The 23,189-nt window shown below is 25.3% G+C and overlaps 1 protein-coding gene across 2 annotated transcripts in view; it reads right to left on the minus strand.

Moving 5' to 3' along the window:
• Positions 1-12,770, minus strand: part of LOC112692094 (protein draper-like) — a 32,727-nt gene extending 19,957 nt beyond the window's left edge. The window contains exon 1 of one of the 2 annotated variants that reach the window (XM_025566643.1): positions 12,433-12,770. The gene's annotated coding sequence lies outside the window, so the exon portion shown is untranslated. Of the gene's footprint in view, positions 1-12,428 lie in introns of both variants that reach the window. The other variant, XM_025566644.1, reaches the window with a different exon arrangement.
• Positions 12,771-23,189: the final 10,419 nt, after the last annotated feature.

Genomic DNA, 23,189 nt, shown 5'->3' on the forward strand with positions numbered 1-23,189 from the left:
TTAGCCACGAGTTATTATAAAAACGGTATTTAAAGAAGTATAACGTAGTACATTCAAAACAAATAATAGTATTTCGGGATAATGAAAACATTTATATTTTAAATGATGTAATCATAAAAATTTTTAGTTTATAAATACAAATAAAAAAAATAAAAATAAATCAAAATATAATTAAAGAAGGCTTTTGTAACCTAATTTCTTATGCGACTTTCATGCGAATGGTAATTATTTATATTATTATCATCAATTTTAATCTCTATTCATTGATATGCTCACGACTTATCAACAATAAGGCATGACGTAGAATTAAAAACCTACGACTAAGAATATTCAATAATAAAATAATATAAAACTTCAGAAGTTAAAATACTTTTAAAAAAAAAACTTTTTTTTTTCAGATAAAATACGAGTACTTACAAATATTTATTACTTACTATAAATTATTCTAAACTAAAATAATTTATATATGAATTTATACAAAGGAAATCATTTATGCACACGACTACAAAAAAAATATGCCTGAGATGTTTTTTTTTTACATTTTATTGTTTGTGAAGCAAACACCTAATCAATATTTTATTGAAATAAATATATTTACTGTTCTTAACTGGTAAACATTAACAATAATTTAGTTTATAATATAGCAATTTAATAAAATGATTTAATTACAACCACATGAAAAAAATGTGGCTATTGTCTATTTTCATTTTATAGCTAAAATAATAGTCTAACGGTATATTATAATGATAACAATCTAACAACTTAGCTACATTATAATAAAAAAAATATAGTGAAATATACGTTTATACATTTCAAAATATAATCTAAATCAAAATCAGAAAAGCTAGTGCTTTAATTTTCATTAAAACGGTTTAATGAAACTGTTCATAAATTAAAAATTTCACTTCCGTAGTATCCGATAAAAACTTCACGTACTAAACAAATAATTTCTATTAATATTCTAATGAATCCCATTGTTTGTGAATGTATAACTATAGGAAGAACATATCATGATCGTACTAGATTGACCTAAAATTTCACAATGCCTAATGAAACATCGATGCGATTAAAAACGATAATCTTTGAAAAATCTAATATTCAATAGAATATATTAGATGTTTAAGAAGTTTCATAACATCTTTGAGAAATATATATGTGTTTTAAATGTCAATTTTTTAATAATAACTACTAAAAGAAATAGTAACATTATGGAAATGATTCAGAAATTTGATAGACGAAGATTATATACTCTATATTTTATGATATAAGTTTTATAATAATATGGTTATTTATATTAAATTTAAAATCAACAAAAATAAAAATAAATGTAGTCTATTATAACTTTTAATAAACACAATAACACAAATAAAAATTGGACATAAATGATACATATATATATATACAAAAAATACACTAAATTTTAGTGTACATTGAATATTTAATATTATAAATTGACAGTAAAAGTATGAAATCTTGGTAGGCGAGTATCCCTAAATACCCAAAAATATATCCAGGTCGCAATTTATATAAAAATTTTAAAATAATTTACAATTTACACAATTTACAAAAATCCTATTTTTGTACATTTGATCACTATAATCATAGCAGTGAAAAACCACATCAATATCAGAATATTCAACAATATTTGTTAAAATAATAATTACTGTAATTTTTCATTGTCTAGCCAAACCGAAATGAAAAATATATTCCTTGCACTTAAAATTATATTAGTACAGTACACAATGATAAAATACAAATTTTTCACAAATGAAAAATTTAAAATACCTACTGAAGCATAACAAATAACTTGGTACTTGTGTGGGTCCGATCAAACAACATATTGAGTTAATAAATCATAAAACACATATAATAATAAGTCATTTTTTTTAGTTTATAATTGTATTCAGTGTCAAATAAAAATAATCTTACTGCAAAATAATTAAGCACTGTTTTATATATTAATCGATCATAAAACATTATTCCTTCAATTATTATCATGATATCACGTTTTGTTGTATTGTATACATAATTTTTTATTGTCGATTGTATACTATACAATAAACAGCAAGTACACTTTAATAAGAACATCCTCCATTATTGAGTTAATTTCCTATGTTATGTGGGTAGAACTTATTTGACTCCAGTTTTTATTCAATAATAGTCAAACATTTCCAGATTAAAGTTAGATTTAATTTAAAATCAGGTATATATATTGGTCTTTTATTGCTTTCAAATTTCATATGTTCTATCTAGTATCAACATTAACTATGGAATAATTATTAAATAATTAATAGTTCGTATGTCAAAATTTCAAAAATAACATTTTTATTTACAATTCAAAGTATAAATAAAATCGGGACTAAAATAATGAACTTTTTAAGCTATCATTGAATACTAATAATATCAATATATAATTCACTATTTTATGGTAATATCATGGAAATAATAGTTTCAAATGAATGTTTTCGATTGAAAGAAAATATACATAAAATATATTTTATATTTTACACAATTTTCTTAATTTTAACACACCAAGCCTGAGTAAGTTTTAAAAAAATATTTATTGTATAAAAAATAAAACTACGCACATATATATCTTAAAAATGAATGTTAAATCTTAATTTATGACAAAAATATATAAGATTTAAATTAAAAAAATGTAATGAATTAAATTATACAAAAATAAGAGTAATACAAATACAAATATAATATGTACATACATATTTATGCATCACTGAATTACAATGAGAAATTATGCAAAATTAACGGTACTGAAAAATAGTTTGAAATTGTGAAACAATATACAATAAAATATATATATATATATAAAAAAAAAAAAAAACAGACGTTCAATAATTATAACCTATTTAAATAATAGCGTATTTTATTATTTAACATCTTAAAAATAAATAAAAAATCAAAAGTTTAAAAGTCTAAAATGTTTGCTCAAATGGTAAATGGCAATAAGTACAAATGTAATTCTCATAAAAAATAAATTTTGACTATCATAATTTCAAAATAGAGTTAGAACTATATATAATCTATAGTATAAGGGTACCCCTAATAATAATATTTTGAATCGATTTAATTAACTGTCTGCATAAGTTAACCACTTTGACCACAATAAATCATAAATCAATTAATTTTATTTCACGGGTTGTCAACTCATTCATAAATAATTATCATTACATTTTAGATAAAACATTATTCTGATACATCCAAAAAGTATTATTTACGAATTTATGATTTAGAATACTTTAGATTTTCAGATATGATAAAAACATTTTTACTTTGAGACATTCATGTGTTTATTGTTTCCAGTATAGTGATATCACCAATGTAAAAGATTTTATACTCTTATTATATTTCAATGTAAACATTACTAACAATTTCGCTTCGATATCAATATGTTGAAAATAAGTGTTTGACGTATTCTATGTAATCCGTGAAAATTCACTTTATTCAGTTAAACTAACTTTCTAAATAGAAATTTTAAAAATAAATACGCAAAGATTTTCTAAAGATATTCATACCATATCAACAAGTGTAATTCATAAAATCTAAACCATAAGATTTATCAATGAATTATTTTAAATAACAAAGGATTTTTTTTTTTGTATTAATAAAACATATGATAACAATTACTACACACAACACATATATTATAATAAGTATCGTATATCACTACGCTTAGGGACTTCTAGTATAAGTATACTTTTATTAATTATTAATAAATATAGCAGAGTGGGAAGTAAATTAATTCCTCCATGCCATAAATTCAGATCAAAAAATTTGAAGTTACTTATTTTGTATATTTCGATAATTTTTTTAAATTTAAATTTAAGTACTATACGTATTTCAACCGATTGAAAAAATAATAATACACCAATAATATGTTATCTACTAACTACCCCTCTTATCTCGTTATAATTTTTGTTTAGGTATTAATAATCTTTGAAAATGTGATGACCTGTATTAGCCGTAGGTAACTGCCGTTCGATACCCATCGATAATAGTTATTTAATATTTTCGAAAATGTGTTCGGTTCATTGCGCTTTTATTAATATCCATCGTTTTTGTTTCTCGCGCGAGTTCTTACTAGTAAAGTAAATATTATTGTTAAAATGCCGAAAGTCAAAATTGAAAGTTACAAAGTTATGATTCAAAATGTAGACACATTTTCGTCTGACTGTAGCGTTTTATTTTGCAAATTATATAAAATAAAAGTTGGAAGTGACAAAAGATTTTATGTTATCCAGCACCTATGGACTGACAAGCGTAATAGAGTAATTAAACAGAGGGAAAATTAAATAAATAAGGTAAACCAATTATTTGTTTTACCATAAACACCAACTTGGGCAAAAAAAGAATAATTTCAACAAAGATATATGCATAGTTTGCTTTTGTTATATATTCCCCTAAAAAAAAAAAACTAAAAAATAAACTATCAAACAACGAATTTAAAACGTTTTTTTTATAAAAATACACGAAAAAAGATATTTCCAGTGAAACACCTCCTCTTAAAGGAAACGTTGACGGTATTTACCAAGGAACTAAATGGGGAACAAATCTGGGTATTAATTTATTAGACTACGAACGCCTTTGGTCGTTTCGTAGCAAATGTTATTATTGGAACACTAGAAGTTGATAAGGCCGGTCAAATATTTTTATTGTATTCTGAGAAACTAGATAAGATTAACCACTTAACCATATTCAAATTATTTGATAAATCTATAGGGATATTGTGGCCTGAAGGAGTTAAGCATAACCATGTTTTATTGTTTGTAAACGATGCAATCCCCGTATATGGTTTAAGGCGGGTTAAGCTATACACTTAATTTAAAAGTTATTCATATAACCTGCCATGCACATGCATTTCACAAGTTTGCTGAAAAAGTTCGTAACGACTTTTTGGAAGTAGATAAGGTAGTATCTTAGTTAAAAAATTATTTCGAAAAGCACCCTTAGTAAGGGCCCCTCACGTATATAAATGTTTTTAATTATGACAAAAACGAGATTGCTTTACCACCTATACCCATATTAACGAGATGGAGAACTTGGATAAATGCTATCATATAATATTGCGAACATTTGGAGAACATTCAGTTAGTTATAAAAACACTCAATAGCGATGATGCAGTATCAATTTAGACAGCCAAAAAGTATTTGGAAAAGAATGACCTTGGCATTTATTAAATTGAATTTCGTATTTATACACAAATCCATAATATTTTTGGAAAAGAAAGGAATAAAATTATCCGATTCATTAAAATTTGTCAAAGACGCGAAAAATAAAATTGTTATTTTGATATATGTCATAGTACACGTTTGAAAACATCAGAAAATAACTCATTGAGCAATGTAATTTTCAAGGTAAATAAATATGAAAGAACACTACAATTTAAACCAATTACCTTTAAAAATTTAATTTATCAAATAATTTTTAGTTCAAGTTTAATAGTAAAATTAATATTTAATGTTACCATATATTTTAATAATTTTTTTTTTGTACCGGTTTATAAATGTATTAATACTGAAATCGTAGTATTCGAAAATATCGATAGTAAAAATATCCAAAATAAAATAACCTGTTGATCCTGTTTTATCTAGGGTGCACCCTCGAGTACACATATATTCAATATTATACCATTCTTATAACTTTTTATAAATTCATATTGTATTATAGGTATATTGTATAAGCCTAAATTATTTTCACAAAATATTAATTTAAACGTTATCAACTTGATGAATAAGAATTATATATAGTTTATAAAGTTTCTTAATGTTAAAATAATAAATAAAAAAATGAACTGAGAAAAAACATACTATCGACCTAAAATGTAATAAAAAAAACCTTTAAATTATATTTTAATAGTTTAAGGAAAAAATAGTTACTAAGAATCATTTCATTAAATTATAAATTTCCTAATGTAGAACTATGTTATTATAGTTATGACAATTATAAGTTGTACAACATAATATATTGTAAAGATTCTATAATCTTTCAAATCTTATGTGATATAAAACAAAATTATATTATATATGTCACAACATTTTTAATTAAATGAATATTGGCTAAAATGCATTTCCAAAATGACGAATCATAATTGTCAAACTAAATGGATCTACACGGAAATATAAATACTTTAAGTAGTTAAATTTACTTTTTAAATTATTATACATATTGTGTACATAAGCTCTATCATTTTATATTTAAAATTAGCAAGGCATATAAATTCAAATTTGACTTAATTTTCTTTATTTTAAATATATTATCATTGCTTTTTAAAAGCACGAATTTAAATTCATGAATAAAGGAATATAAACACAATTCATACAACATATAGTGAGATTTTTGGATGATTTAATCATTTAATTTATAGAAAATCATTAATTTATGGAGCAACACTATATATGAAATATACGAGTATGGAACATAATAGTATGAAAAATAATCAATAAGTAGTATATTACTACTAATACTATTGATTATTTTAATGGTTTAATGGTCAAAAATTGTCCTCGGGTACCTACTATCTAGTACTATTTATGAATACCATGAATGTAATAAATAGTGAAGGATTTAGCCCTCCCTGAGCTATATTAAGCTCTCTATAAGATTTGGAATGTTTAGGGTGGAAGGTAAAACTTTGATGGATTTACCTACATAGATTAAATACAAACATGTTATTTTAAATAATTCCCGCATAATTTATTTAATCTGAGTTACTACTAGTACTGCACTATTGAGATTAAAGTTGGTGGGATCGACCCAAATGTGCATAACATTAGATGTTTTATCATGAATGATCTTAAAAAATATTAAAATATATAATGATACTTTAAATCTGAGAACGCATGTTATAACGGGAGAATTAATATTTTTGCATATAAATGTAATAAAATATTATTTAACTTTAATATAGGTATATAGGTATTTTCCTATAGTTTTTCAAACTAAAACACCAAGACGCAGATCAAAAAAGTTCAAATAGTAGAAACAATTTAAACTTTTTTTTTCACAAATATAAAAACAACAAAAAGATAACAGAATTTATTTTTTCATTTTATACAAATTATACTATAAATTATAAATAAATAGTAATCATGAAATATAAATATATGAGCATAGTACTGCTATAAAACTATCGGAAATACTATACTTAAATATTGTTATATTTACGAGTATGTAAGTTAAAAATATAAATCATTCCTATTTTTCTACCAACATGAAAACTTTACAAATTATCAAATTATACATACCTAATTATATCTGAGACAAGCGTTTTAATTTATTTAAATTCATTAAAATCAATTTATATTTTTAATTTTAGTTTATGTCTTAATGAATGGAAAAATATATTCTATACAAATGCAGTTTATCGACATCAATCATTGATAAATTCAAACACAAACATCAATTATTATGCTATGTAATTTAAAAATAATCATAAAACATTAGCGAAAACACATTTACCATGTTTGTTATCATAAAATATCGGCATTATTTAAGTACCTATTTTGTTCAAAAAACAGTTCGTTAATAAAATAAATGCAAATAATATTTTTATTCAATGTAATATTATTAAAATTGATTAATCATATTACTAACCGAAACATTAAATTATTAATCATCTTTAAAATTAACGAATATTTTTTAGTACTGTTGTAAAAGTTATGTAGTTAGTCGTATGGATATAATTACATAGGTTGATTTAAAATAGATAGTTAAATAAATATTCAACCAGACAGTTGATGTGGTCTGGAATAAACACCTTTGCAAGCATACTGTTTTTAAGTTAAGAACAGAGTTAAGATTACATAGATTTTAAAGTATTTATACAATTTACGAGTACATAAATACATTATAATGAATATTATGCAAGCTTATATTTTTTTAAATATTTTATTTTTAAAATTATGCTCGATAAAAGTACTAATATATGGAACAATAAATTAAATATTTCATATTATTGTACTTGGTGATACATTTTTTTTTTTAAATTAAAAAATTAATAAAATATAAACATAATGATCTTTTAATTAATTTTTAACATTAATTTTTTTTATTTAGGTTGTATATTATTTTTTATAAGATGATTGTGTTGAAAAATATTAATTAACACTAATTTTCAGAAAATAACGTTTTAAGAAATTATCTAATATAATTTTTATGTTTATACTATAACTGGCGTGAAAACTCAGCATAGAAAGTGGCGAATTATAGGTATTATGCTAATTAAATAAAATACTGTAAATTAATATTTTTAATGTTTATAACAAAGAAACCAAATTTAATAAGATAGGTAAAATTAAGATGAATATTTATTACAATTTATAAATTTAAAAATCTAGACATATCAAACCAGATATTAAAATATTAACTATCAAGTCTAAAGTAAATAAATATATTTATAACTGTTTTAAAGTCATAATGAATAATTTCTAAATAATAAATTAATTACACATTTAATTAATAAACGATTTCAAAAATTATTTTAGCTGTTTACTTAATGCTCGGTTTAATGTTTTATAATACATTTATATATATATATATATATATATTTAAGTAGAAATAGTTCAAAATTATCTTAACACAGTTTTGAGTGCCCTATTATTTTATAGTAAAGGTACACTAGAAATCTTATAAGATAAGCCCTATTTAAAATCAAAATCTGTAAAGTATATTATAAAAAGTAAATTAAAGTTGAAATAAAATAAATATCTCACGGCCCTCAAGTAATATAGCCACGGCCCCCAGTTTGAAAAGCACTGATGTAAAAAAATCTTTTATTAAGTTATGAAAAATTTTAATCATAATAAATTCAAAAAGGTTAATAATCTGATAAAGGAATACGTATTTATACATAAAAATAAATCGTCGTATAGGGTGTTCTTAGGGGGTAAAACACGGTTGCGTACGTTCGTTATCGGCGATATTTTTTTAAGCTAAACGATTCCGTACGATTTTACCCGATTTTTAACTTCACGATTGCGTACGTAGTGTTAAGCGTTGATGCCAATTTTCATACCGGTACTAGGTGTATACCAAATGCCTATACGAACTTGATAAAGTTAATATATACTTTATGTTCTATCGCTTTTATTACTAATGTTCATTGTTAATGATGTCAAACAGATCAGATACAACGAAATTTCGTTATTTCCGTTATATGGTATTTTTCGAGTTTCAGTAAAAATAGTAAGTTATAGATGTCAGGGAATCCAAATTTAAGCATTTTCAAATAATTTGATAACAATAATTTTAATGAAATAAAAGCTGTCGATTTTATTAATTTATTAATTATTTTTCTTTCATTTAGTTATGCTCATTTTATTATTAATTTTTTTTATGAACTATTATAGAACATGTAGTACATTACATATAGTACATTATAGTACATTTATTTAGTGATCCTCATTTTATTTATTATTTCATTATTATTTTTTTTTATGAATTATTATAGAATTGTTATATTTATTGTTTATGTTTTTTTTTTTGTTGATTTTTTTGATTTTTTTTTTTGTTGATCTCTGAATATTTTTATTATTATTAGTGAAATTAGTAAATTTGGCAACGTTGCATACAATTTCCATACGCGATCGTGTTTATTTATTTTTCTTATCCAGGTATTTGTTACTCATCTACAAATATACGCAATCGTGTTGCCAAAAAGGACAAATGTATGCAATCGTGTTCTACCCGGATATTCTTGTAGTATAGAATGTTCTCAGGGTATTCTCGTCTTTAGTTCGCACATAATTTACGACCATAGTATTAAATAATACTAGTGTATTTAATCCATATACTACTACTGAATGAGTAAAGTAAATCATTTGACAAAATAACGAATTTTTAATAATTACTTTTGATGAAACACACGCCATAGTTAATATTTCGTATTGTTCCATCCAGGAGCGTACCCAGGAATTTTTTATGGGGGGAGGTCCAACATTTTTATTTTATCTGTTCTCTAATTGTAATTATAGTTTGACTCAATACCAATACATTATTGTTAATAAACTATGGTTTATACATTATAGGTATATTATATAGTCTATAAACTTTGTATATAAAAGATAATGGCAAATTAAAATACACTATATACTATTATTATACTAATTACTATTAAGCGATTGAGTATGTAGACATTTCAATGGGGGGGGTCCGAATCCGAACCCCCCCCCTCCTTGGTTCCATCTGTTAAGTATGATTCGTTTTAATACACACATCTCTAAACATGTTTTTAAAATTACCTTATGTGAAAAACTTTACTAGTATTTTAATAAAATAGTTAATAAAAAAAAAATAAAAAAAATGAGAATTCTGTTTATTTCAGAGTTTATTTATGGACGGATAAGTAGAAAAGAATAGTTTCAAAAATGAAAAATGTTGGATTATGCGGCAAAAATGAATTAATATTGCCGTTGTTGCAAGATTGGAAGAACTTTATTCAAGAAATCAATTTGCTCTATATTTTAAAACAACAAAGGATATTTTAGAAGTTTTATCCACAAAAATATATTTGTGTGAAATGACAAATGTTCAATCATTTTTCAGGTATCAAAATTAAAAAAATGTTAATGTAAAAGTAAATGCTTATTAAATGAATGCATTTATAAATCCAGGGGTAAGTTTTATAACTTTAAATGTCACCCAAACTCAAATTGTTCTAATAATTTATTTAATTTTTATATTTGAATTAAATTTTATTACAATATTTTTGTACACTGACTAATGTATAAATTGATTAGATAATGTAAACATTATACATATTTAAGGTGAATAATGTATACGTTATTCATATGGGTAAGGTGTACAATATCCGTAACATAAGTATATTTGACGTTATTATAATAACAGATAATGAAAATATGTTCTTATATACCTAAATAATTCTTTTTTTTTTTTTTTTTTACCATGGCATATAAGATTATTTTTATTCAAAGTAACATTGTTTTTATAATACCACAATGTTATATGGAGAACAAAATCGTACTACAAAAATATACCCCATTATTCGAGCTATTAGAGTACTTATAATATTATAAATATGTTTGTATTTCACGATTTAATGTAATATAATATATTATTACCAAATCAATGACGTATATAGACATGTAGTGAATGTACACCTAACGTTATTTACACACACTGTTTAATTTATCTCGAAAGTGCACATCGAAGACGGTAACAATTTGAGGCCATGCACAAAGTTTTAGTGTCATTTTTGTTCTTATCACGAATTAAAATGTATACGAACACTTTCATTTAGACTTTAAAGTACGTAATTTTAACATAAAAATTTTTAGTATAAGTCTAATAATTAGGGCACAAATTTTATAGTAGTAATACTACTCAAATAAATATACATTTAATAATATGACCTAAATAATCCTGAAATATATCCGATATATTTGTGTGAAAAAAAACTTAAATAATTAATAATGAGGCGAATGTAATTACTTAATACAATCTATTACACGAAAATTTTGAAAATTTAGATTAAAACAGTTTAAATTTGTTAAAAAATAAAATAAAAACTTTTGATAATAATATCAAGAGGAAAACGTATAATTACATAAAATAGTAGAAAATAATTATCCTTTAATATGCACATAATATCATGTGAATATAGCTTTGGGTTAGATACCCAAAACTATATTTTATATGTAAGTCTTCAAATGCAGTATGAATTAATATTATACTCTACTAATTGCAGGTAAATCCAACAACAATATGCAAACGAAATGAAATCCGAACTCAGTAGTAATGATAGTGTACCGAGTACTTGTGTCCAATAACTAATTAAACAAATAATTACGTATACAAAATGATAAAATAATGCATTATAGTGGTATGTACGAGTATATTATTTAAGTACAATCGAACAAATATACTGAACGCGAAACGGCTTTTGTCATGTTAATTGTTAGCACAAAGACAACTGTCGGTCGGAAACTTTTTCAACAGAAAAAAAAAGGGGGCCAAGAAGTCAGCGAACGGAAAAAGCTGCGATCGAGTGACGTTCATTCAATTCTCTCGTAGCGAGTGCGTGTCAGTGGAACACGTTAATCGCCCGTTGCTCATCGTTGAAGTCGAAATGTATATAATATTCGGTCGGTGTCGAACGAGTGTATCGCACGGGACGTCGACGAGGTAAAACGAGTTTATTTTACTACGTAGGATAGGTAACAAAATAAACAATGAAAATCGACGGGACTTGGCTCATTGCACGAGTACCTATATCAACAGATACTATAACATTATATACGGTATGAAAATTAAACAAACATAACACATAACAGCAAATCTACCGTGTATATTTGTAATTGTTACAATCAAAGTAACATTTTGATGGGCTGCATCCACAGGTTTCTACGGCACTTAATTACAAACGCACCATTTAATCGGCACTCGGACTTACCCACCTTCAAAGTCATTCCGAGCAATCTCAGTACTATCGTTGTAATATTATCTGCGTCCTGCACAAGTTCGAAACGCGATGGATATAAAATATTAGTAAAAAGTTTCAGATCAATAAGCACGACGATTGAGAGCAAAAAAGTTCAGAAAAATATATAAAAAAAACTAAAACAATTAATGGTTAAAACGGGGGAAAAACCAGGAACTAATTAATGTGAATAGAGTGTGCGCGGATATGAAGGAAACAAAAACAAAAGAACGGCTGACGAACAACAACAATAAACGAACGTAAACACACGCGCGCGTCAACGTCACGAGACTCACTGCCTGGCATATTATATTACATTGAATTTGAAGAAAACAATCAAGAATATTTCTCTCCCCTCTGGACGGGCCGACAGATGGTACCGTACGGGTGCGCGCAGTGTCGCCGGTTCAACGGACACCGGTAGCGGTACCGCACACGGTTCGGTAAATGGTCACACTCATCGTGCACCTCTCCACACCGACCGTGATTGTACAACCGTGATAACCACGATTCCCAGCAACAGCGGTTGTTAACTTCTCACGAGCACGTCCCCGTCTTGCTGATGACGTTTAAATTCGCTTCCCCCCCCCTCAATTCGTTTGAATGATCGAATTAAAGAAATATTACCAACGCATACCGGTCGTAAATATTGTAATGTAGGAATGTTTGTAATTCCAAACAGTAGAGTTGGTCGTTTGGGCTTCGTTAAACGTAAGCGGTAAACTTTCTTGAACATTGTTTATCCGTAGTAAAAAAAAGAATTGTTTAGTGTCAATAATAATGCACAGAGACGCTGAATGATTATGTGCAAATATTACATGGCCAATAAAAGTATGTATAAATAAAATAATCGAGGGTTGAACATAATATCTAACATAGATTATTAGAAGTTCACTTATTTGTTTTACATTTTTTTCTCGAATCAGCTCAGTCACAACGTCTCAAAGTAATATGTCGTTCTCAGTACCTCAAATAAACACTATCGACTATCGACATTTTTCTGTGACAAAGAGCTTTTTAATCTTGTTTAAATTAGCTTGATAGTTTCAATTGTGAAAATTATATTTGACTATTGACTTGAATGCATGATAAGAATTTCAAAAATGTGACATGGGGTGCAGTAACTCCCCCACACGCTAGTCCGATGTCCGAGCCCCTAATGCTCTTTCGAGTACCTATACTTCGTGTAACCGGTTATTAGTGTTAAGAACCACTGAGACGTACTGTGAGATGTGAGAGGAACGACATTATGAGAGTCTAGCTCGTTCTCTGCGGATGTTTATGCGTTGTTTTTATGATAATTTTTATTGTGTCGTATTGTGTATCGTTGCACGGCATGACCCTGAGACACTGATTATGCGTTCTCGCACCTGCGTGGCTGCAACCACTTCATCTCCTTCGTTGTTTGGAGTCGTGTGAACATATACGGTACAGGAGTAAATATATATATATATATATATGTGTGTATAAATTAATTTTTATAGTTATCGCGATAAAAAAAATTGCTGCGTCTAATAATATCATTGTAAGTTTACATGTGCAGAGATGTTTAGTGGATTACGACTGGAAAACGAACGATTAAAACTACGTATTCGCATTTGCATGTTTAAATGTTTCTCGAGAAATTTAAATTTTTTTCTCGTTTGTTACTTCCCCCCGTCCTTCCTCTTCGCACTGAAGTATTAATCGTTTGAAACTAGACCGTAGAGTTTAAAGGGTTCGCTACGATCGAACGGAGAGATCAACGCGCGTAAAAATTGGGTTATGCCGCCGCCGACCTAGTCTACCACGCACGAACAAGTAGCAAAAATGTAAATTCGGTTTTTTTTTATTATTATCAACGTCCGTCGACGGTTAACCATCTGCGTTCCATGTGCTATGAATCCGTAGAAAACGAGATTTGGTGACCGAATGTACAATACCGAAGGACAATGAACCTCTTTCTGATATGTCATGTGAAACCAATTTCTAGCTGGATTTTAGAAGTTATTGTTGAAATTGATATTCAGCCGCCCACACACGTCAGAAGAAATTGCATGAAATGCAAGATACATTTACGCAATACGATTTGTATTTTATCATTATAAATCGTTTTTTATTTGAATTTGTTTTACTTCGACGTGGCTGTGACATTTATAGCCCAATATAACACAGTCACTTTATTGTTAAATGGTTCGTCAAATATTCGTGTACATAATATTTTATACGTAATACGAGTAGGTACATTGATAAAATAATTTTATTATTCATTTTGTATACTTATTGAGTTAAATTTAACGATTTATGCTTATCGGAAGGTACAATTGTAAAATATACTACATCGATTAATCGTGCGTTTATCTGTCATTGGATATATTATAACTTAAATTTTCATCACCGTATGGAGTTAATGTATGACATCTAATAGACAACCGTATGTTATCTATTAGCGAATATCTTGAATTCTCGGATAGACTGTAGGAGTAAAATAAATTGTCAATACCGTATCTGACAATAATCCATGTATAAACCTCAATAATATCGTATCGTTTATAGCCTGCATAGGCGCAATTTGGGGGGAGCTTGGGTGTGCTTAGCACCCCTATTTTTGAAATTAGCATCCTCATATGTGTTAATGTTAATTTACATTTAAATACTCATTACTCATTATGTATAGAAAATAATAATAGTTTTTGAGTTTTTTTGTATAAATATATAAATTTTTAAACAATACAAAAATATTTCGCAATACGAAAAAAAAAATATCTTTGCTATAGGGTAAAAGTTTCAAGTTTTTAGCCATATTACTTTTGGAATTATGACTAAATAACTAAAATTTGAAATGTGAAAGTCTTATTTACAGCGTATTTTTACCATTTCAGGACAGTTTTTTCCTTACGTCTAGAAAAACTATTATGATTTTAAAAAATAACCTATCTAAAGTACCACCACATGCCAATTTAAAATCTAAAAAAGTCCTAGAAAAAACTTTTGGGCGAGTATTTCTATCCAAAAATGTTTTAAACAAATAAAATACAAACATCATTATAAAACCATAATATTTTTGCTTCAGTCAGAATCTAAAAGTGATCATGTGATAAAACATTTGTGTTTACAAACAGGTAATTCGTTAAACGTGCAATAAAATTATAAAATTAAAGTGAACAATTTAAATTTAGAAATATTCATATATTTACTAAATATTTTAGTAACTGTTGAATTATACGGTTGGTGGGTGTCTATAACCATTAAGGAACATGAAAAAGATAGAAGGGCTTCAGAACCCCCAGTTTTTTCATTGAAATTGCGCCCCTGATAGCCTGTGACCATAGGTTTAATAGATAATCATAATATTTCCACATAAAAATACTTCTTAACACTGAAGTTTGTATATTTAACAGAACCTTCATCTTTCGAACATAAACAAATATAAAAAATTATCTTAGTTAATGAAAAAAACTTTCAAATGAAAAATTAATGTATTAGTTGATTATCATTTTTTATTTTTTATTTCTGTTAAAAGATAAATTCATGGTATGTGCACAAAATAACAATAACAAAATAATATTAAAAATAGACATTCTGAAAGTACTTATTGTATATTAAATATTTTTGGGCAATAGGAGCATTTACGAGCATTCACTGGCAGTAACTTTATAGTATCAAATTAGATTTGGACAGATATATTTTCTAAATCAAGAATATCATGTAATTAGTTTTTTACAACCATTTAACACAAAATAAAATTGTATACTTATGAAATTAATTGAATTAAAATAAAGCATTATATGATTTATTTATCCAAACAATAATGAGCTATACGTTATTAATTCAACCACATTAAATAAATAAAATACATACTTTAGGTTTGTTTATGATTTATCTTAAAACATTATGACTGATGTCTAAATAAAATGTTTGATGTGACCAAAATATTATATAAAGGCACTTACGAATTATACATAAAAAAATATTACTATTGAGTAAAATATTTACACACTTATTATAATAATTTAAATAACAAAGCGTTAATCAGACATTACTCTCTGATAATATGTAGGTAAATCGTATTATATTTCGTGTGTGTGTATATATATATATATATTGTAGAAATTAAACGAGATCGGAAACTGTTATCAAGGTAAATAACTAATATTTAAGTATTACTAAGTATTTTGTTAAAAATCACTTCCAACGAGTAAAACCTAGTTATCAACATAATATGGATATACATTTTATATTTTGCTACCTACTACAAAAATGATTAGCCTTTACACTATGGACTATGAACTATAAGTTATTAATTAAATATACAGAAAAATTGAATTGTGTTTAAATTTATTATATTGAATTAATTAAATTTCTATCTGTATACAATACTTCGATGTTACAACTTAATGAGAATATCAATTGAATCATAATATAATACAACTTATGCAGTTATTACCATTAGTTATCAGTAGGGAACGGATTTATATGTAATAAAAATACAGAAATATGTACATATATATATATAAGTATAATTTATAAAATATGTGCTAAAAACATCCAAATATGAAGGGAAAAAAAAATTTAAAAAAAAAGTGATTATTATTATTAAATTATCAAAAAGATTTGTTGCATTGAATTATTACAATATCTTGTAAATTATCAAATGCTAAATGTCGCCTATTAGGTATCAAAATATTTTTAAAACGGCTAAATTATCGTTTCACATCAACCGATGAATTAAAAGCATATTTCAAGTGTATACTATCAGAAGGCGATAATTCCAAATTTTTTTAAGGTTGTCTGCCATTCATTATGTCATTGATTGTTTTAAATTCAATATTGCCTGGAATTTTTTCTGTAACAGCATGAATTTTCTGTTTTACGACATCTATTGATTGGTCCGCTTACGAGTTTTAATCGCTGATTTAACAATTTGCATACTATCATTTGGGGACATATTTTTTTATTAATAATTTTGTTAAATTATTTTTAATTAAAATTAAATAATTTTCAATGTTTCATTTTGCATAATATTTTGAGCTTTTCCAATAGCGATAAAAGTTTCTGGATCTAATTTTGAAATAATTTCTTGTATTTTCGTACGAAAAAGGCGTATGAATGATGAAATGATAAAAATATGTTTAAAAATATTTAAAAATTAGTGAAATATGTAAAAATATATAATCATACCAAAATATGTAAAAATATGTAAAATAAAAGTATCATAATTTTAATAGGAATGATTTAAATCATAAACATTTCTTATCGAATCTTAAATATCTCGTTTTAATAAAAATATGCATTTACATATAAATCCGTTCCCTAGTTATCAGGTAAAACACCTCAGAAAATTAAGCATATATTCAATATTGTCTGATGCTTCAACATTCCGTATTTTAAATTCTCACAGATTTGTATTATTATAAGTTGTATATTTTTCGTTTATCTAGTTCTAATAATTTATTTATTAATTTAATGCTATATAAATAACGAATTAAATGATTATTATAAAACAAATGTCGAAAAAAATGTTTTGTTGTTTTGATAGATGCTAATAAGATTATATATTATCAATACAACTTTATTTAAGCGGACTGCCCACCTCATGGGTTGCCAAAAGACATAGTATGCATAATCAATATTAATATATATTGTTTGATTATAAGAATATGGAAGTTTAAATTAACATCGAAATGAATTATCCATCCAAAATAATATTTAAAAAATAGACCGTTTAAAACAAAATAAAATAAAATTTAAATTCAAGAAAAAAAATAAAAACACATAAATAGAGAAATAACAATAAATATAATAAACATATAAACGCATAAGATAATAATTAGTTGTTTTGTGTGTACGCGAGTTTTACATAAAATCGCTAATTAATAATAATAAAATGTAATTTTCACTCACAATTTATATTATATGATCATACACGTTATGTATCTAATCAATTAAAACAATATAAGTTACACACATGATATGTATGAATTAAATTTTAACATACGAGTAATTGAAAAATTAAAAATATATTTTATTTTTAAATTCATCTTTTCTGTACATAAAATATAAAGCAATAAAGTGTAAAAAATAAAAAAATAAAAAAATAAATAATTGAAAAAATATAATATAATAATTTTTTAAGACAATTATATTGCAAAAATATCCTTAGTAAATTTAATAATTATGGCAAGAAGTAGTAAACTTAAAATTAAAAATTATTCTATTCGAAAAATAGAATATTTGTATTATATTAAATCAATAAAATTATTAATGAGTATTATTTTCAGTAAAATTTTCTAAGAGACGTTTAAAGAAATAAATAAAAGGAATAATCATTCATAGTAACACATGATGTAGCTTTATATTTTTTGTTCAATTTATTATTATACAATACCTCCCTCAAATGAAGGTTTTATATGTAAATGTAAACATATGTTTATGTTATTAATATTACTAGGAATTTAATACAACTAATAAAGTATATTCCTAAAATTAACGTTTTATCTACAGCAAAAATATCCCATTTTCCAACAAGTCCCAACTAAATTGTTCACAGAATCCACTTACTATAAAGTCTACATTATAGAATAAATTTAATCAAATATAATATTAACAGATTTAATAAAAGTAAATTAACAGCTAATTAACATAAATTCATTTACCATTTATTTTATTGTATGATAAGATCAATCGGTGCACACGAATTGCCTCCGGATATTTCAGAGGCAATTCAAGTGTCTCTATGTTACTGTATTCGAATTGCCTCCTGTAACAATCTATACAATTGACGTAGATTTCGATATTTCGATATTAATCGATATTGGAAATTAAGAGTGAATATACTGTGACAAAACTTGTTCTAAATTCTACACTTATGACCTAAAACAAGTAAAATGTGGGCCTTGAGGCGCAAAATACAGCAAATTGGATTAACTACTGAATATTCGAAAAATAATTAAATTGGAAAATATGTCAGTTACGTATTTAGCCTTTCATTTTTTAATCAAAAAACAAGGTAGATCTTAGTGAACTTAAAGCAAATCATTACAAAGTTACTAAATTGGCCGATTATTTGATAGAAAATTTTATTAATGAAAACTCCACTTTTCCACCAAATACGTTGTTATAGTAACTACTAGTTCACAAAAATAAACCAATGCTTATGAATCATTTCATAGTCAATTTAATTCTTATTTTGTGTCGACACATCCAAATATTTATAAATTTTTAGAATTATTAAAATCCATAGAAATTGATTCAATTGAAAAAATTGATATTTTAATACACTCTTCCACAATAGAAATTAAAAGAGTAAAAAGCAACAAATGATAAAATAAATTTAATTATTAACTTAACCCATCAATTAAATACAAATCATATATCAAAGTTAAATTATGTAAACATCTAATTTTAAACCTAGAAAACAACAACTAATTTTATTTTCAACCAACTAAATACTATATTATGTATATAGAATAAATATATTTTTAATTTACATACATTTTATATATTCCTTGGGTATTAATATTGGTTATTAATTTAAGTATTCTGTGTATTTAAGTGTACATATATATTTAACATAGCACACATTTGTTATTTACATACCTACATTAAATTGTATATTAAATATACATACACATATAATAATGTTATTTCATTTTATTATTGTGTATATTGTGTGTATTGTGTGTATTATATACTCATAAATATTTAAGCTTCTACCTATTTTGTATCATCGTTAATTTATAAATGTATTGTTGTATAATTTGATAGCTTATATCGATTAAATTGATTCAATTAATGAGAAATTTTTAAATATAAGACAATTTTAATAAACTTTTTTTTTTAAAAATGTACGGGAAGCAATTCAAGGGATTTATGGGAGGCAATTCGAGTTTCCCCAGATTAATAAATATGAAGATTTATTTTATGAATACAATAAATACTTATATAGAAATTAGTTAATATTTGGGTTATCAATTTGAAATAAATTATTCATTTCTTGATGGACCGAAGAGCAAATATAATGTTACATACACACTACTTGAAATTCGGTCACTCAAATGTATAACAAATAATTTAATCTATCTAGTAAATATAATTTACAATAATTTTTGTATAAAAAATACCATTATTTTTGTAATGATACCTAAATTTGGTTTAGATTAACTATAAATTAATTAATTAATTTCTGAATTTGAATGAACTATTGTTACAATAAATAACTCGGAAATTATCTCTATATTTTTTTAATTTTTATTTATTAGAAGTAAACCTAAGCCGGTGCATACTACTTATGTTCCAAATTGATAATAGCACGTAACTTGCTCTCGAACTGTTTGGACCTAAGTTACTTGGTAATTATTACCAGTAATAAATGGCATCCAAGCGGTTAGCACGCAACTTACTTATTATATTTATTGATGTGTTAATGTGTTATAATAATTTTAGATACATTTTTATAAATAGTTATTAATTTTTAAAAAATGTTTGAAATTTTTCAAAAACTTACTAATTTTAGAGCTACATGTAAATAAAACGAAAATATTAAACAGAAATATTGTTATATAATTTTAACATTCTATTATAAATCAATTTTAGGTAAAAATGTCTGAAATACTCGTACATTACTAATAAATAGGGCTCAGGACTTATAGCACTTAAAATCATTAAAATAAGCGCTTAAAAACATCATTATATGCATTTAAAAAATTTGAAATTAAGCAAAAATATTTATTAAAAAAAAAGTCTATAAAATTCTAACTAAAAAAACAAAATAAAAATAAATCTTCACTTTCAAGACTTAAGGATTTTCTAAGGGATTTTTTTGAAAAATAACATGTAAACTGTTCTTTCTGTTTTTGATCATCCTGACGTTTGCACTCAGTTATATTTTCAGCGTTGGAATATCTGTTAACTCTACAACGATGCCTCGGACGGCGATTAACTACGTAATAACGTTGATAAGATAAGAATTATTTTTATTTTTAATTCTATAAAAAATGACTTTTCAGGAAAATACTATAAAAATGAAAAAAAAACTGGTCAAATAAGCAAAAATAATCAGAAAAACTGGAAATAAGCATTTTTTTTAAAAATTGCTGAAAATAGCAAAAGAAAGCACTTTCAAATTTCATAATTGTACGTTTTATAACTTGACATACACTTCTATAGTTTACTTCACTCTACTACATTTTAAGTCAATCCATAAAAATAAGCAAATGTTTTACTCCTGAGCCATGTTTATAAATAACAAACTATTAATTTCTTTGTTGTTAAATTTGGAAATTTGTGTATAAATGAATTCACATGAATTATGTCATTATCGACGATACCCTTTAGACTATTAGGTAGCCTTAATTTTTATAATTCCGACGTTCTCAATCATATTGTAATCGAAATTATCATTTGGGAAGCAAATAATTCGTCATTAATATAATAGTTAAGTTGCGTATGAGTATGTGAGAGGCAACTTACCCACCGTAATATTCCAAATTCTGATCAAAACCGAGACGCAAATAACATGCAGCCGCGTTGACAATATAGCCATTGGTTGACATTTGACAGTATTTTTTTTTACATAATATGATTTCATTCAATTTAAGATGATTGCATAATTTTCTTACAAATTTATTAATAGTTTACAATATATATTCAATATTTATTTTTTTGATGTAATATAATGTAATGAAATGTATTGTCTGATTAATGGCTGATTCATTAAGACCTAGGGACTGATAAAAGAACTCTGGAATGTTGTATTTGGTTATGGTAGCTTCATGCCATTTATCTGCATTCAACGAGGATTTGTTTAGTTGTTTGATGGACTCCACATGTTGCATACTTAATTTACTCTTCTTTGCTTATTAGGTGGCCGTGTATGCACCTAATATGTTTTATTCATAGACTAACAAGTAATACTTTTTCTTTTCTTTTTAGTTTAGATGTATTTTTCTAATGTTTTGTTCTTTGTTTTTTTTCGTCGAGTTTGGTTTCTTTTCTTCTCTATTTGAGTGACCATTTTTCTTCAATCGCAATATTAATATACTTTAGTGTGTTTTTGCAAGTACAATAAACTCTATATTATTATCGTAATCATTGCAAAGTATGTCAACTTATTTTATAATTTTGTTTGATTATTCTTTATACTAATTATTATTTCTGTTAATACAGATTATTAAAATATATTCTGTATGAAGTTTATATTGTATGGAATAAAATTTTTTTTAAGTCATTAGAAAATTTTGCAATTCAGCTTTATTTCGATGCATATTTTTTCGTGTTAGAAACATATTTTCTTAAATCATTTAGTTTACACCTAAGACACTTTAGATTAACATGTATTGGCGGTTAAAACAATAAATTAAATTTTGTAAGTGGTTGTGACCAATCGTATAAACTGACGTCCTAAGAGCATTCAATATGCGTCACTGCTAAAAAGTCCGAATTATTTTTATTTTAGTACCCAAGAAAAGCTAGAAATGTATATGAATACGTGCCCAACTAATATATTCTAAAATGTAAAAATAACAAAGAACTACAAAAATACTACAATAATCGCGCCGAGCCATTTATGTAAAATGTTACGATAATAATTGTCTTCGATGATCTAACGTTTACATATAGAATAGAAATAACTCAAACTATGTTATCTAATGTACAGAGTTGTGATTTGATAACCTGCTTTATAGACCTACATACCCAAAAAATATAGAAGGAATCTACACAATATGCCAATACCTTTATCTGAAGCAAAATAAT

The sequence above is a fragment of the Sipha flava genome, unplaced genomic scaffold (assembly GCF_003268045.1).
Source record: "Sipha flava isolate LNK unplaced genomic scaffold, YSA_version1 70_pilon_pilon, whole genome shotgun sequence".
NCBI lineage: Eukaryota > Metazoa > Arthropoda > Insecta > Hemiptera > Aphididae > Sipha > Sipha flava.